Raw genomic sequence first — 16,221 nt, 5'->3', positions numbered from 1 at the left:
CTTGATCACGAGCACAGGTTTGCTCGTGAACAGGAATTAGTTTCGAACAAAGAGGAGAAGGACGGCGGTTTAGGGTTTTGGTGGAAGAAGAAGGATGAACGGCGGCGGTTAGGGTTTTAGGGTTTTACTCAGCTGGATCTTTAGAAACGATCGTGCTGATAACGTGTTGTAAACTAGAGAATCGAAAGAAGAAATTCTCTTGTTCTTATTATTGATAATCGAATGAGGTTACATATATATATTGATTACAAAGTCTAAACCTAAACTGATTAGGAGATGGACCATCGGCCATGGGCCTTACACAATAGGATAAGTAATGGGCCGATTATGGAAGTCCACTCCAAGTGTTTTATAACATTAGTTATGTTTTTATTATTTTTGTTTTTCATTATTATTGATGGTTTTAGGTTTTTGTTTCAAGGAGGATGCATTTAGAGATATATCAAATAGAATTCTATTGAACTTAGCCTAGTTCATACTCGATGTCAAGCAACCAAAGGAAGTATAAACGGTTAGTCACTACATTTTCATTCCACAGCCGAACTCTCGACAACTTTTTGGGCAACCATAAAATGTCTAAGAGTCGACAAACATCATTCCATCAAGGTGACATTGTTCTTAAACCCTACACTTTTCCTTATGATTTTTAATCCTCATCACTTTCTTTTTTCCCACCGAGGACTGTGTGATTTAAGTCTGGGGGGAAGGATGTTCCATCCTATACTAATGCTACTTTCTATTTTGTTGACTTGAGACCTTTTTCCACTTTTTACATAAATAATTTTGACGTTTTTATCGAGTCACATTTTTTTTATTGAGTCAAAACTAGTAGAGAATTATGATCTTATTCTAACGGTTTATTTGATTTGGATTAACACTCTTATGACTCTTGATTATGCTTGACAACAGAACCAAAGTTTGGAAAGACTGTGAGCCGACTCAACAATCCCCCAAGTCCCTATTCGATGGATATTCAGATGATCTAACGTTGTCTCTAACTTTTATAGGACCTAAACCGGACTTAATTATCAAGCCCTGGGAATTGGTATACATTGGTCTAGGTCTCTACATTCAAGCCACACAAGACATTGCACTTTTTCAAAAGTATGTTCCTCTCTCTCTTCCCTTCAATACTCTAAAAAAAAAAAAAGAAAAAAAAAGAATAAAAGATGATATGATTTTGATCAGTTTAGAGGGGTAGGTAAATTACCTGTGACCTCATTATTCTACTCTTGAGTCGATCACACAAAGCTTGGAAGCGACGGGTAGGTAAATTACCGATGACCCCAGTATTCGCCTACACCTTTGATTAAAAAAAAAAAAAAAGGAAGAAGAAGTGAGAAAAGGGAGAGGAAATGAATCATATGAAGAAAGTCTTGGCTTGAAAAGAGTCTACAAGCCTCTGATCGATTTTTTCTTGGTAAGATTTCACTTTATATTATTGCTTTAATTTATGTAAAGAGATGAAAATAGAGATTCTGAAGACTCTAAAGAATTGTGGGATTAAGGAGCATTGATGATTCTCATGGTGGATTACAAATGGAAGTTCCTAATGTCAAGGCGAAGAAGAGTGCAAAAACAGTATCCCAAAGATAAGTGAATTCCCATTATTTTCAAAACCTCTTTTCGCCGTTCTTGTGTCTCTTCTCAAGAACACAATTTTTTCTATTTTTTTTCTGATCTCTTCTACTACTCTCTAAACAATGGCTGGTGATACAACCTCAGCTCTTTCTACTACTACCACTACTACTACTACTAAGGAATCTATCTCCTCTTCTCCATACTACCTATCTTCTAATGATCAGCCACATCATGTTCTTACTCCATTTCTTCTTAACGGTGAAAACTATGAGAAGTGGGCTAAGATTGCCCGTAACAATCTTGCAGCCAAGCATAAAATTGGCCTAGTTGATGGATCTCTTCTCAAACCCTCCTCTGATTCTCCTGATTATCAACAGTGGGTTCAAGTCAACTCGATGATGTGTGGATGGCTCTACGAGAGTCTCGATCCTCAAGTCCAGAAGGTGATCTCGTTCATTGACAACGCAAAGGCCCTATGGGATAATTTGCGTGTTCGTTACTCTATTAGTAACGCTTCTCGTGTTCATCAAATCAAGTCATCTATCGCTCGCTGTGCTCAAGATGGACAAACTGTTGCTGATTATTTTGGCACACTCAAGGTGATGTGAGATGATCTTGATGACTTTGAGCCTTTTATTGACTGTTGCTGTAGCTCTCCGTCTTGTCCACAACGTCTCAAGCAGCAAGGTCGTCGTGATCTTGAGCGTATACACCAATTTCTCATGGGTCTTGACGCTTCTCGGTTTGGTACTACGCGTACCAATATTCTTAGTCGTTTTAACCGAGACACCAACATGACACTTGATCATGTTTATTCCGAAGTTATTGCTCAAGAACGACATCTTATTATTGCTCGCTCTAAAGAAGAACGTATTGATGCTATTGTTTTTGCGGTAAAATCTGGTGTGAATGCTATTGCATTGGTTACTCGTCTTAATCAAGGTCCTTGTACTCATTGTGGACGCACTAACCATTTCGGTGGACACATGTTTTATACTTCATGGTTTACCCGATTGGTGGGTTGAGAATCATGGTGATTCTCGCGGTGGTTTCCGCAACGAGTCCACTCGTGGTCGGGGTCGTGGTTCGTATAGAGGACGCGGCCGTGGTCGTTCCTTCTCTTCTCCTTCTTACCGAGCCAACAACGCTCAAGCTACTACGGTTCCTGCTGATGAACTTTCTGGTATTCCTGGTGTGAGTAAGGAGACACTTTCTGCGATTGTGAACTTGTTGAAATCTGATCAATCTCCTAGCCATGACAAACTTTCTGGTAAGCCTAACTGTGTTGAGTTTTTACTTGATTCTGGAGCATCACATCATATGACTGGTGATGATGAGTTGCTCGTGGAGGTTCATGACATTCCTTGCAGTGTCATCGTCCTTCCTAATGGGAAGCACACGTTTGCTACAAAAGAGGAGAAAATGCTTCTTGGCGATCGAGTTCAACTCAATCGTGTTCTCTATGTTCCGGATCTCTCTTGCACTCTCATCTCTTTGGCACGTCTTTTACGCGAACTGTCATGTTATGCTATGTTCACTGACAAACTTTGTGTTATACAGGACCGCACTTCGAAGATGCTGATTGGCTCCGGTGAAGAGAGAGACGGGGTTTATCATTTTCATGGGGCGGTTTCTGCACAAGCTCATCATATCAAGAAATCTACAAAGTCTCTTTGGCATGAACGTTTAGGGCATCTCTCTACGAAAGTCCTATCTAGTTTTCTATCTACTTTTCCTGATTTTGAACCTCAACATAGTGATAATATTGATTTTTGCCAAGTTTGTATTCATGCTAAACAAACAAGATCAGTTTTTCCCGAGAGTACTAATAAAGCAGAAGATATTTTTTCCTTGATACATTGTGATGTGTGGGGACCTTACAAAATGGCTTCTACCTGTGGAGCTCACTATTTTTTAACTATTGTGGATGATTATTTTCGGGCTGTATGGACTTATCTTCTCCTCGCCAAAAATAAAGTTGCAACTCATCTTAAGCAATTTGTGGCTATGGCTCTTCAACAATTTGGTAAAAAGATACATGTTGTCCGTAGTGACAACGGGAGTGAGTTCATGTGTCTACGATCTTTCTTCAAGGATCATGGCATTCAACATCAAACTTCCTGTGTCTACACTCCTCAACAAAACGGACGGGTCGAACGCAAACACCGCCATATTCTCAACATGACACGTACTCTTCTCTTTCAATCTGACTTGCCAACCAAGTTTTGGGGCGAAAGTAATCTGACCGGTGCGTACTTAATCAACCGTACTCCTACTCCGCTCCTTCATGGCAAGACTCCATATGAGATTCTTCACTCCACTTCTCCAATGTATGATCATTTTCGCGTGTTTGGTTGTCTTTGTTTTGCCCAAACGCCATTCGTCTCGCCATGACAAATTTGAAGAGCGAGGACGTAAATGTATCTTTATGGGTTATCCTCATAATCAAAAAGGTTGGCGTGTTTATGATATGGAGACTCACGACTTCTTTGTTTCTCATGACGTTATCTTCAATGAGAATGTTTTTCCATATGCAAAGGAACAGTTACCCTCTTCGCCATCACTGCCTTTGGTTATTCCAGCTCCGTTTATTGGAGACGACGAGCTTCCCGATGAGGCCATTCCACCGGTTCTTGTTGACAGGGGGAGCTCTGTTTCAACAACCCCAAACTCGTCTTCTTCTCCTGTGGTTCCACATGTTCCTACTGTGATCCCGTTATTCCTATTATTGATCTTTCCAATGATGAGTCTGATGAGGATTCTGGTGAAGCTTCGCATGGTTGTGATCTTGGTACTGAACCACTTGGTCGTGGTCATAGGCAGAAACAGAGGTCTACGCGTCTCAAATCGTACGTTACTTACTCTGCACGACACGCTGAAACCCTCACCTCTCTCAAGCCTGCGTCCTCCCTAGCATCTTCAGGCACGTGTTTATATCCTATTGCAAATTATGTCTCATTCGACAAGTTTAGCTCTGCCCATCAACAGTTCCTTGCAGCTGTCACTATGGTCGATGAGCCTGTTACCTATAAGCAGGCAGTTCAAATTCTCGAATGGCGGGAAGCCATGCGCAAGGAGATTGATGCTCGAGAACTCAATAAGACTTGGACACTAGAACGTTTACCACCTGGTGTCAAGGCTCTTGGTTCTAAATGGGTGTATCGTCTTACGTTAAACTCTGATGGTACTCTTGAACGCTATAAGGCGCGGTTAGTTGCTCTTGGTAATCATCAAACCGAGGGTGTTGATTTTACTGATACGTTTGCTCCGATTGCTAAGCTACAGACGGTTTGTACTCTGCTTGGAGTTGCTGCGGTTAAGAATTGGGAGCTTCATCAAATGAATGTCTACAATGCTTTCTTACATGGGGATCTTGACGAATACATTTACATGAAACCGCCTCCGGTGTTTCTTCCTGATGATCCATCTCTTGTGTGTAAGCTCAAGAAGTCTATTTCAGGTCTCCAACAGGCTCCACGATGTTGGCTCTCCAAGCTATCTACTGCTCTTCTTGACTATGGTTTTGTTCGTTCTCATAAAGACAACTCTCTTTTCTCTTACACTCGTGGATCTACTGTTCTTCATGTCCTTGTTTATGTGGATGATTTGATCGTCTCTGGAAATGACTCTATGGTTATCACGTCTTTAAAGCGTATTTGAGTCGTTGCTTCAAGATGAAGGATCTTGGTGCTTTGAAGTACTTTCTTGGCATCAAAGTGGCTCACGGACATGATGGTATTTTTCTTTCTCAACGGAAATACTGTCTTGATATTATTGACGAATGTGGCCTCTCCGGTGCTCAACCTACTGATACTCCGTTAGAACAGAATCATACGTTATTATCGTCCAAGAGTAAACCGTTGTCGGCACCTGATCAATATCGTCGTCTTGTTGGGCGACTCATGTATCTTACACATACTCGGCCTGAGCTGAGTTATGCGGTGAATATTTTAGCCCAGTTTATGCAAACTCCGCTTATGGATCATTGGGACTCTGCTCTTAATGTGGTTAGATATTTGAAATCATCCCCATGAAAAGGCATTGTGATTTCTTCTAAGTCTTCTCTTCAAATTAATGCCTATTGTGATTCGGACTTCAATACATGTTCGAATACTCGTCGTTCTCTCACTGGTTATATGGTTATGCTTGGTTGTTCTCCTCTCATTTGGAGGACTAAGAAACAAAAACGTGTTTCTCTATCCTCGGCTGAAGCTAAATATCGAGCTATGGTCATGACTTGTACATAACTTCTGTGGCTCAAAGAGATTCTCGCCTTTCTTGGCATCACACATTCTCAACCTATGCGGTTATATTGTGATAGTGAAGCAGCTATGCATATCGCGGCTAATTCGGTGTTTCATGAGCGTACGAAACACATTGAGAGTGATTGTCACTTCATTCGCGTTGAAATTGTTTCTAAAACTATTGCTACAGCTTATGTCAACACTCATGAACAACCGGCTGATATCTTTACTAAGGCGCTGGGTCGAGATCAGTTTCAATATCTACGGTCCAAGTTGGGCGTTCTCAATTTACACGCTCCAACTTGAGGGGGAGTGTTAGGAGAAAGGATATTTTCCTATTGTTTAGCTAGCATATATTATGTCAATATTCTCTACTTGTGCATCAAGACTATTGTATCTATATATATGTATCTTCTACCTATCAATAAAACACACACATATTTTCTTTAAGATTTACAAAGCAACCAGCCGATGGGCTTTCATTCAAGGCATGAGCAGCGACCACCACTGCGGCCAAGTCCAAGCCTCCTCCACGGTCCAGAAGCCTCTTTCGCTGCCCCTTGTCCTGCACTTATGAAGAGAAGACGTTTCTACCCTTACAAAACCCTAACCCTAAACAAAACCCTATAAATACTCTTAAGATCTAGGGTTTTGAGGTGTGCTTCCTTTGTGACTCTAAGTTCTTCACCCACGCTACCAGAAGTCGACCTAGAGACGACAAGAAACTCCTCTACCGCCGTCAAAGCTCGTCCTCTCTCACCTCCTCTTAGAAGCCATTGCCGAAGACACCAAATCTCTACTCTTCCTTATTTCTTTCATACTTACATTGCTTTTGGGATCAAGTTACTTTTATGACAAATAGAGAAGTTTTCTTTGAACCCCTTTTTTTTTATTGATTCACTTTTGATGCTATACTTTATAATATCAATGTCGTTTCTTTGCGTCATGAGCGAGTAGTTTTATTTGTTGGGTTCTATAGGATGATTCAAGGGGAATTCATGGTTCACTTCAATTAGGTTGTTAGATCTTATTTTCGGTTTTATTATAGAGTTCTTTTGGAACATCTTTATCATAATGCTCATGTTTGGATTAATCACGAAGTACTGATCTAGAGAACGGGAGCGCTAACCGCGTTATCCTACTTCTCCGAACTAGTGTTATACCGAAACCTTGCTCGTAACCTGCGTAAGTTGAGTTGCGAAGTTTGGTGAATGTATCAAACTTGTTTAGCTAGATGGTTGACATGCGTCGTTGCCTGCGAAAGTTGAGTAACGGAGTGTGAAGACTTTAGACTTTCATTCTATGAAAATAACTTGTTAGTTCATTAGTGTTTCGTAGTTGAGAACCTAGACCAAAAATTAGTATTTACTTGTTAGATCTTACACTTAATATTGCTCAGAACTATGAAAACCCTAAGATGACTCCCAAAACGCCCAACGCCTTAGTCTTATAGTTTTAAACCGCTTTTATTTACTTTTATTTTCTAGCAATAGTTATTAGGAAAACCAAAACCCCAATCTCTTCTTTAGTCCTAGCCATAGTTCTTTCTCTTATAATTCAATTTGTGTTTGCTATTACTCTTTGTGGGATCGATCCTAAAATACTACAACTGATTAACTCTGCACTTTCAGTCGTCGTGTAGTCATTTCAGGTAAAAGATTTGGAATGAAATTCTACACACATCATAGTTTCTGCCCCCGAGACCGAATATCCTCCCATTCTGTGACGGTACCACCTAATGAAATTATGTTTTGTTAATATAAAAACTCATAACATCAATATGTGTCTCATAAACACCCACTTGTAACTCGAGCAAACAATCGAATATGTATAGGTTATCAAACAGTGTAGACAACAAAAGATCTAAATCATACCTATTCATGATAGATGAACAATATAATATGTAAGAAAAAGATAAATCCAAATCTTAAGAGTAAGTTCAAAACTGATCCAAATTGATATCATAGGAGATCATGTTACCTTATAGAACAGTTCATCCTCCTGAAGTTGTGTCAACCCTGTGGCAGAGAAACCTCCTTGTGAGGCGCCATCCGCGGGTTGAGAAACTGCATCAATCTCTCTTTGAATCTCTTCTTCAATCGACCTCGCCCTATCATCCATATAAGAACCATCAACTTTGAGGTGAGTCTCTCTGAGAACTTGACGCATTGAAGGCAAGATTCCTTCTTTTTGTCGCTAAACATCAAAAACAGACATAGTTTAATAACATTACAACTTCGTGCACAAACATCTATTCAAACATAATAAACTCAGGTTCTTCCGAAAAGTTACAATTAACTCTCGGAGCTGGTCTTATGAACATGATCCAGAGGTGTGAGCGTGTGGACCAAAACCATCATGAGAAGACAAGCGATTCTCTGAAGCTATCTTGCTCTTCTTCCTAGATGCGTCTGTGTCCCAATACTCCTGCATCATCTCCCAGATATCCCCACTTATCCATTCTGGCTTATTACTAGAAATTTTGGCCTTCGAGATCATGTCTCTAAGGCGGCCACCAAAAACATGATACCACAGATGATATACTTCTCCGCCTACTGTATCATCCCAGTAAAAACTTTGCTGTAACACGAGACAAAATGTATAAGTAGTTACAAATTATGAAAGTTGTATGGAGATGTTTGACTACTAAAGTATGTACACATGACTAACGATAAAATCACCTCACCATTGCATGAGCGCCTCATTGGGAACAGAGGAGATGTTGTACCATGGTCCATCAAACTGCCTCCGGATTGAAGCAACGATTGCTCTCTGTGGAGGGTTATCAAGCCCTAACCTGAATACCCCTTCCGCCTTGTCCACCTCTCCCCTGTCCGTTAAGTCTCCCTCCGCCGCGTCCACCACGTCCATAACCACGGACATCACCACGACCCCCGCCAAATCCACCACCAAAGCCATAACCACGACCCCCACCAACGCCACCACCAGCGCCTTCAGCACCACCTACACCACGTCCACCACCAAAAACAGGACCAATGCCACCCCCACGACCCCCACCACCGACACCATCAGCGCCTTCAGCACCACCTACACCACCAAATACAGGACCAATGCCACCCCCACGACCCCCACCAATGCCACCACCAGCGCCATCACCACGTCCACCACCAAAGACATGACCAAGTCCACCACCACGGCCTTCACCATGACCATCTCCACGTCCACCACCACCACCACCACGCCGACCACCAAACCCACGCCCTGTAGCACCAGAGCCACTGGTCCCTCCTGATCCATTTGAATTCATCTGCTACGATGCATTATTAAGGAATAGATCTGTGAGTAATATAACCTAGAGTTTGTTATATATTAAATGAGTGTACCAAATAATAGATCTTCCATATTCATGAACTCTTGAAAAACCCTAGGTTGTTAAGGAAACAAAAAATCTACTTAGAGATCTGATATATGAAAACCCTAACTACTTTACCTTAGGTTTGTCGATGGTAACGGAGAGTGAGATATGTAGGTGATAAATTGGAGAGAGTCTGTATATTTCGCTAAAGTTACCGGAGTTGGAAATGGAGAGTGAGATATGAAGGTGATGGAGACAGTGACACTGTTGTTTAGAGAGAGCTAATGGTCACCGGTATGAAGAAAAAAGAGATAATAACAAGAATGAAACAAATAACTCAGAGTAACCGATGAAGGAAGATCAAATGTTATCTTGGTCTATATGGAGAAGGAGGAGAAGAGTAACCTTGGAGAGAAGATAAAGAGGCAAACGAAGAAAATCTTAATCGGATTATACTTTGCTACAAAAGAGATGATTATACACCCACTTGTGTTCAATTAACGCTTGGATTGACGTGTTGGTGTGTATATGACGGACACATGTTATATGGTAAGAGTGCAACACATAGTTTAATCCTTAATTAATTCCCACTTGCCTTGTCATTTCGTTAAACAAAGCAATTTGGTACGGGCCTTCTTGTCTGGTCCATCAAATGTTGTGTAACATCCTATTGGGCCTGATGGGCTGTTGCGTTTTGGTGAGAAAACAATACAATTCCACCATCTGATTTTTTGGTTTCCTTCTCCATCGGATAACCTGTGCTTCTCTGCATCAGATCTCGAGTGAGTGATGTCGTAAAATCAAAACTTATCAAGAGTTGATAATATAGGAATTCATCCACAATTTCAACCCCCCTTACTCACCCACCGCAAATAACTCCATAGTCACGAAGAGTTCCTCTCTTAATCGCAAGTCAAGCCAATCATGTAAGCTTCGTTCTTCTTTCATAATCTTGATATAAATCTTGTGAGTTGTTAGGTTATATCATATTATCAGTTATTTATTATCTTGGTTGAGAGGTATATAGATGGAAAATTTTGGTTGAATACATATATTAATTACTGTTGTCAAATATTTGTCGATTCGAAAATCATGTTACTAGATGTCGATGTGTCAACCCCCTTAATAGATCTGTTTGAAATTATGAAACTCTATTGTAATTGTAACTCTTGTTTCTGTTGCTTTCTTCCGTAATCAAGAAATGAAAGTGGAGATAGGCGATGGAACTCAATTTATATGAAACAGGTTTGTCCGTTTTTATCTTACTTTAGGGTGATTGGGTTTATTTAATTTTTTCCATTATACACCTTTTATATGGGATCTGTTTGTTGATTCTATACCGCTGGGAATAGCTATAGATTATCAGATTTGAGTGATAGTTTATTTCTCATCATGTAGATACTTTTGAGGAGGTTAAGAGCAACAAAGACACAGATGAAGATGTAAGTAATCCCTATAAAACAAACATGTTTAACAAATAGTGATCTGAATTATGCCACATACGTGCATAATTCAGATTTGGCTCTTGACTCATCAATAATTTCTGGTAAGTCTCCTCTCTCTTTTGGTTTTAGTTGGTGGTAACTTGCTCATCAGGTAAGTTATCATCACTGATGATTGTGTGATCCGTGTGCTGGAATAGAACCTCCTTATGTAAGGAATTGGTTCCCGGACTATGTATCTCAACTGCACACAAGTGATGACAGTCATTGGTCTCCTCCTCGAGACTATGAATCTACGGAGGATAGAGAATGTAAGAAAGATATTTCAAAGGTATTGTAATTTTCTGAATACCACAACTTTTAGAGGTTTTCAAGTACATCGTCTGTCAATAATTTTTTGTGTTATCGCATGTTAAGGATATATATCAGTTTTATGTTGCTGATGCAGGTGAGAGATTCTGCTTTTTGTATGTTCATTCTTCAAAAAACTAGATTACTGAATACTTGTATTTAATGCAGATGACTAAACTTGTTGCATGTCTCATGTTCTTATAGACCAGATGGATGTCGGTTCTCCTTGTCAATGTGATGAAGTCATGGCCTTGAAGAACAGAGTGAAATACTTGGAAACTGTAGTGGAGAATTTGCATGCTCAGATCAATCGTTTAGTCCATTCCACCAAGAAGGCAAGAACAAAATGTAATTCAACTAGTTGTTTTTAATAGTCGTGATGTTGTGTAGTGACTTATGAAAGCTTAAGGGTGGATGTATTCGAATGAGATGCTCACCCGGACTTATGAATATGTGAAATCTTAAGTGTTTATGTTCTGGGTTTTCTTAAAATCCTACTTAAACATACATGTATGTTGGTTAACTTAAGAATGGAAGGTTCCGATATGTAAACTATCTTTTAATAAACAAGTTGAGATTGCAAACGCTTGATATATTACACTTTTCAGTTAAGTGTCAATTAGTAGCTGCAAATTCTACTGTTATTAAAAATGCATATTATACCTGGATATTTGAATTTCATTTCAGCCTCTCAAGTTCTTTATTATTTATCATATAGAATTCAGATGTCCATTTAAGAAACAAAAATAACATAAAAAAAAACACAATGTGATCTTTCAATGGTTAATTATTCTTCTTCCTCTGAACTAAAATATTTTGATTCATCTGTCATCTCCACATCAGTATCGTGATCTTCAGAATCTTCATCGACTGGATCTTCAGGAATATCTTCTACATCCCCACCAGGTACAACTAGTGATATTACATTAAGTACATTAACTGAACTCATATAAAGATCATTTTCGACTTCTTGTAATGGTGCTCGTTGCTTGATAACTATGTCAAGTATTCCTCTCGGATATACTTTCACAACAACCAACCACTCGTTTAATCGGTGCTTCACACGTGGATATGGGAAAAAACATACTTGATCTGCTTGTGTTGTCAAAATGAAAGGATCATACTTGTCATATATCCCAGACGCCCGCACCTCAACAACACCAGCTTTACGCATTCTCGTCCCTGAACCCAAAGTCGTATCAAACCAAACACAGCGGAATAAAGTTACCTTTAATCTAACAACTTCGTGATAAGCGATCTGAATTACTTGTTGGAGTTTTCTTATAATACGTTTGTTCGTATTCACTACTCCCACGCACACAAATCTCATAATTGGCTGTAGTTTTATTAACTGCACGGTTAACTATATGAAAGTTATAACCTCGTGAATAGTATGCATTCCAACATGTGGACTTCCATATTGGCCCTCGCACAAGCTCATGTAACCACAACAGATACGTATTTGTGTGAACAACTTGAACCTTAATTCCAAACAAAGTACAATCAAACGTGTCATATATTCATTTATCCACCCGGACTATATATTTAAACTATAAAATTACCATGACCAATAATGTGATCAAAAGCTTACCAAATTGTATAACCAGTCGGAATAGTCTCTTTCTTTCAATGTCGCCAACATAGCATCGGTAATCCCATCATTTCTTTGTCTTGCCTCATTATCAGATAATCTGCATATATTGATAAATAATGATAAGTTAAAACTTCTTTGTATGAAAAAAAACACTTGTAAATGAGAAATGGTTTACCTTTCAAATTGTTGTAGTTCTTCACAATTGAGCAGAATATAAGTATGAGGAATGTGGTTATCAGCATCATTTAACCACTCATAATATGTTTTACCACTTCCCCCACCAACATGTCTAAATAATGCTGGTACATCATACGAGTAGCTATATTGTTGAGCAAAACCACTAGCATGTCGTCTCTGAGTACTGTTTAACGTAATATCTCCAATAGAATCGTAGTGGTGAAAGCTGAAATTTGTGATTTCTTCATTGATATACTGCTCCACAATTGAACCTTCAACACTTGCTTTGTTATTCGCTTTTTTTTTCTTGAGGTGAAACATGAATCCTTCAAATGGGTACATCCATTGAAACTGCACCGGTCCACGAAGCTCAGCTTCTCCAGGTAAGTGAACAGTCAAATGTTCCATAACATCAAAAAATGATGGAAGAAATATCTTCTCCAGATTGCAAAGCGTCTGCGCTATATTATTTTTCAAACAATCTATGTCACCTCTATTCAACGATCTTGAACAAAGATCACGAAAAAAATGCCCACATCTACATTTACAAATGAAACAAATAATTACTAAAAACATAGTTCATAGCATTGGTAGGATACTTATAATAGATATTTATATTTACTTGAGATTGCTTCATGGATTTCTGAAGGCAAGAGTTCACAGAAAACGAACGGAATTAATCATTGCATAATGACGTGGCAATCATGACTTTTCAAACCATATATTTTACAATCATGGTCTATGTGTATGCATCGTCCTATGTTTGATACATAACCATCCAGAAACTTTGCCACATCCTTTAACCATTTCAGAAATTCCCGCTTGGCATTTGGAGACAACCTGAATATAGGAATTGGAGCCTTCCCAAATGAGGTAAGATGTAAAGGTTTCCAATCACAATACAGAACCAAATCTTTTCGTGAGTTTATCGAATCTTTTGTTTTGCCTGCGACATTTAGCAAAGTGTTAATAATGTTGTAGAAAAAGTTTTTCTCAATATGCATTACATCAAGGCAATGTCGTAGAAGATGTGTCTTCCAATATGGCAGATCCCAGAAAATACTATGCTTATGCCATTGATGAGTCACACCATATCCTTCAATGCAGCTGTTTATATGCCTGTTTCTACCACATTCATTTGTTTTCTCCATTCCATATATTCCCTCCAGGTGATGCTCTAAGATTTCCTCGCCCGAGCGATAATGAGGTGCACTCTTCTCAACAACCATATTCTTCAGAAAAGTTCTGCTATTTTGTCGATAAACATGATCTGGTGGCAAAAAATATCCGATGACAATCAAACCAAATTGATTTGCGCCCATGCTTTAATTGGAAAGCATCGGTCTCTTCCATACAATACGGACACGATAATCTTCCATGAGTTGTCCATCCAGATAACATCACCAATCCCCGAAAATCACTAATCTTCCACATTAACACTGCTTTCAGATTGAAATTTCGCTTGACTGAAACATCAAATGCTTCAACACCAAAATCCCATAGTGCCTGCAATTCTTCAATCAACGGTCGCAAGAAAATATCCAAACTTTGCTTTGGGTGGTTTCGCCGTGAGAGTAAAATGCTAAGATATAAATATTCTCTTTTCATGCACATATCTAGCGGAAGATTATATGGAGTAAAAATAATAGGCCACAAAGAGTAGTTACCACCAAATGATCCAAATGGGTTAAACCCATCTGTACAAAGTCCTAGATAAACATTCCTACTTGTAGATGCAAACTCCAGATAAAGCTTTTGAAAATGCTTTCACGCCTTGCCATCTAAAGGATGTTCCATCTTTCCAGCATGACATGAATGTTCTGCATGCCACCGCATATGTGATGCGGTTCTCTCAGAAAGATATAACCTTTTTAGTCTATCTGATAATGGCAGGTAGAACATCCTCTTGTACGGAATACGTTTTGTAGCAGAGGAACGTTTCCTCGATGTCTTCTCTGGTTTGTACCTTGGATGCTCAAAAAATTTGCATACGATTAAATTTTCATCAGGGTCACCCAATAAATCATGCAATTATTTTGATAGACATCAATCCCATAGTACGACATACTCAATGTACGCATCAACTTCTCTGTTTCATAATAGCTTTTGGAGGCAACATTACCTTTAGGCAAAATCTTATGAATCAAGTGTGATACATCATCGACACATGTTTTTGCTAGATTGTGGTTCGTCTTAATGTGCATCACATCAGCAGCTAAAGAGAATTGTGACAAGCCTTCTACACAATTATCATAAAGAGGTTCACTACCAGTATTTAAACAGTGGAAAAAACTTGCAGCCTCAGAGTTAGGCACTTTCCAAGCATTATCAGGTACAATAGGTTCATCAGAGTATTCACCCCTTTCAATATTCATTCTAAAAGAAAATATATATATCTCAGTAATGTTGTTAACTAATGTCTATGTATACAACATATAAATATATAACTTTTTGTATATATATATATATAGCATTTATTATTTTTTGTCTTTTTTTTTATTAACCATATACTTCTGAATTAAATAAGATTTTTTTTTAACATAAATACCTTGTTTGTGGCATCAAGATTTCTTCTATAAAGGCAAACTGACCTATGTATGCATTAGAATTTCATTCCTGTTCGGCTGTTTGAAACCCAATATTATCAAAAATTTCGTGTTTTCCTTGATATTGGTATTGAGGCTCGAACAATTCACCATGAGCTGTCCAAACATAGTAGTTGGGTTGAAATCCTTTGTTATATAAATGCTAGTGGACAATATTTGTGCGAAGAAGCACTTCGTTTTTACACTGCCGGCATGGACACCAAATTCTACCCCCCTCATATAATCGTTGCTGCGCAAAATTCAAAAATTGCTCCAACCCAACTTCATATTCTACAGAAACTTTCGCCCTATATGAATCCATACGCTGATACATCCACGCTCGCTGAACTTCAATATTATTACTTGAGGAAGACATTTGAATAAGTGGAAAAAATTGTTTATTACTGAATATTCGAAAGGACTCAGTAAGAAAAAATATAAAACCAAAGAAGGAAGAGAAGACGATTTCTGAATATGTACGAGAAGTCGTTTTATGTTATTATAGAAGAGAGAAAATCTTTATATAAAAGTTTCAAAAGAACCATTCACACAAATGAACAGTGATTGTTTCCAACTTGTTGGTGTGACAACACCCAATTAATTGCTATATTGAAATTTATGTCATACTCACAATAATATTACCCACCATTGTCAACAACATGGAGCACAAATAATTCAATACGAAACACGACAACCATCACTCTGTAGCTAAATTACGACAACCATTTTCTAATATGTATTGCTACACGATATTCATTGTAGCAACAATTACTAGTAATTGGTAGCAATACAATACAATTAATCTCCATTTGTTTAATTATTATCAAAATATTAACTACATTTTGTGACGACGTCTTTTGTGGACAATGCCGCTATAATATTATGTGTCATAAATTATGTAGCAAATTTAATACAACATTTTTTTGTAACA

The 16,221-nt window shown here is 38.6% G+C and overlaps 1 long non-coding RNA gene across 5 annotated transcripts; it reads left to right on the top strand.

Moving 5' to 3' along the window:
* The first annotated feature begins 9,819 nt into the window (after positions 1-9,819).
* LOC104742072 (uncharacterized) lies at positions 9,820-11,518 on the top strand. 5 transcript variants are annotated; one of them, XR_015580694.1, is made up of 6 exons: positions 9,875-10,067; positions 10,341-10,386; positions 10,540-10,687; positions 10,784-10,914; positions 11,001-11,031; positions 11,139-11,518. It is a non-coding gene; the product is annotated as an uncharacterized LOC104742072 (long non-coding RNA). The 5 variants fall into 5 exon arrangements; XR_015580696.1 differs by lacking the exon at positions 11,001-11,031 and having other exon boundaries at positions 9,820-10,067; positions 10,540-10,583; XR_015580695.1 differs by lacking the exon at positions 11,001-11,031 and having other exon boundaries at positions 9,873-10,067; positions 10,540-10,583; positions 10,716-10,914.
* The last annotated feature ends 4,703 nt before the right edge of the window (positions 11,519-16,221 follow it).

Source organism: Camelina sativa, chromosome 14, assembly GCF_030686135.1.
Source record: "Camelina sativa cultivar CO46 ecotype springtype chromosome 14, ASM3068613v1".
Lineage (NCBI taxonomy): Eukaryota > Viridiplantae > Streptophyta > Magnoliopsida > Brassicales > Brassicaceae > Camelina > Camelina sativa.
This window is presented reverse-complemented; position numbering and strand designations above follow the sequence as displayed.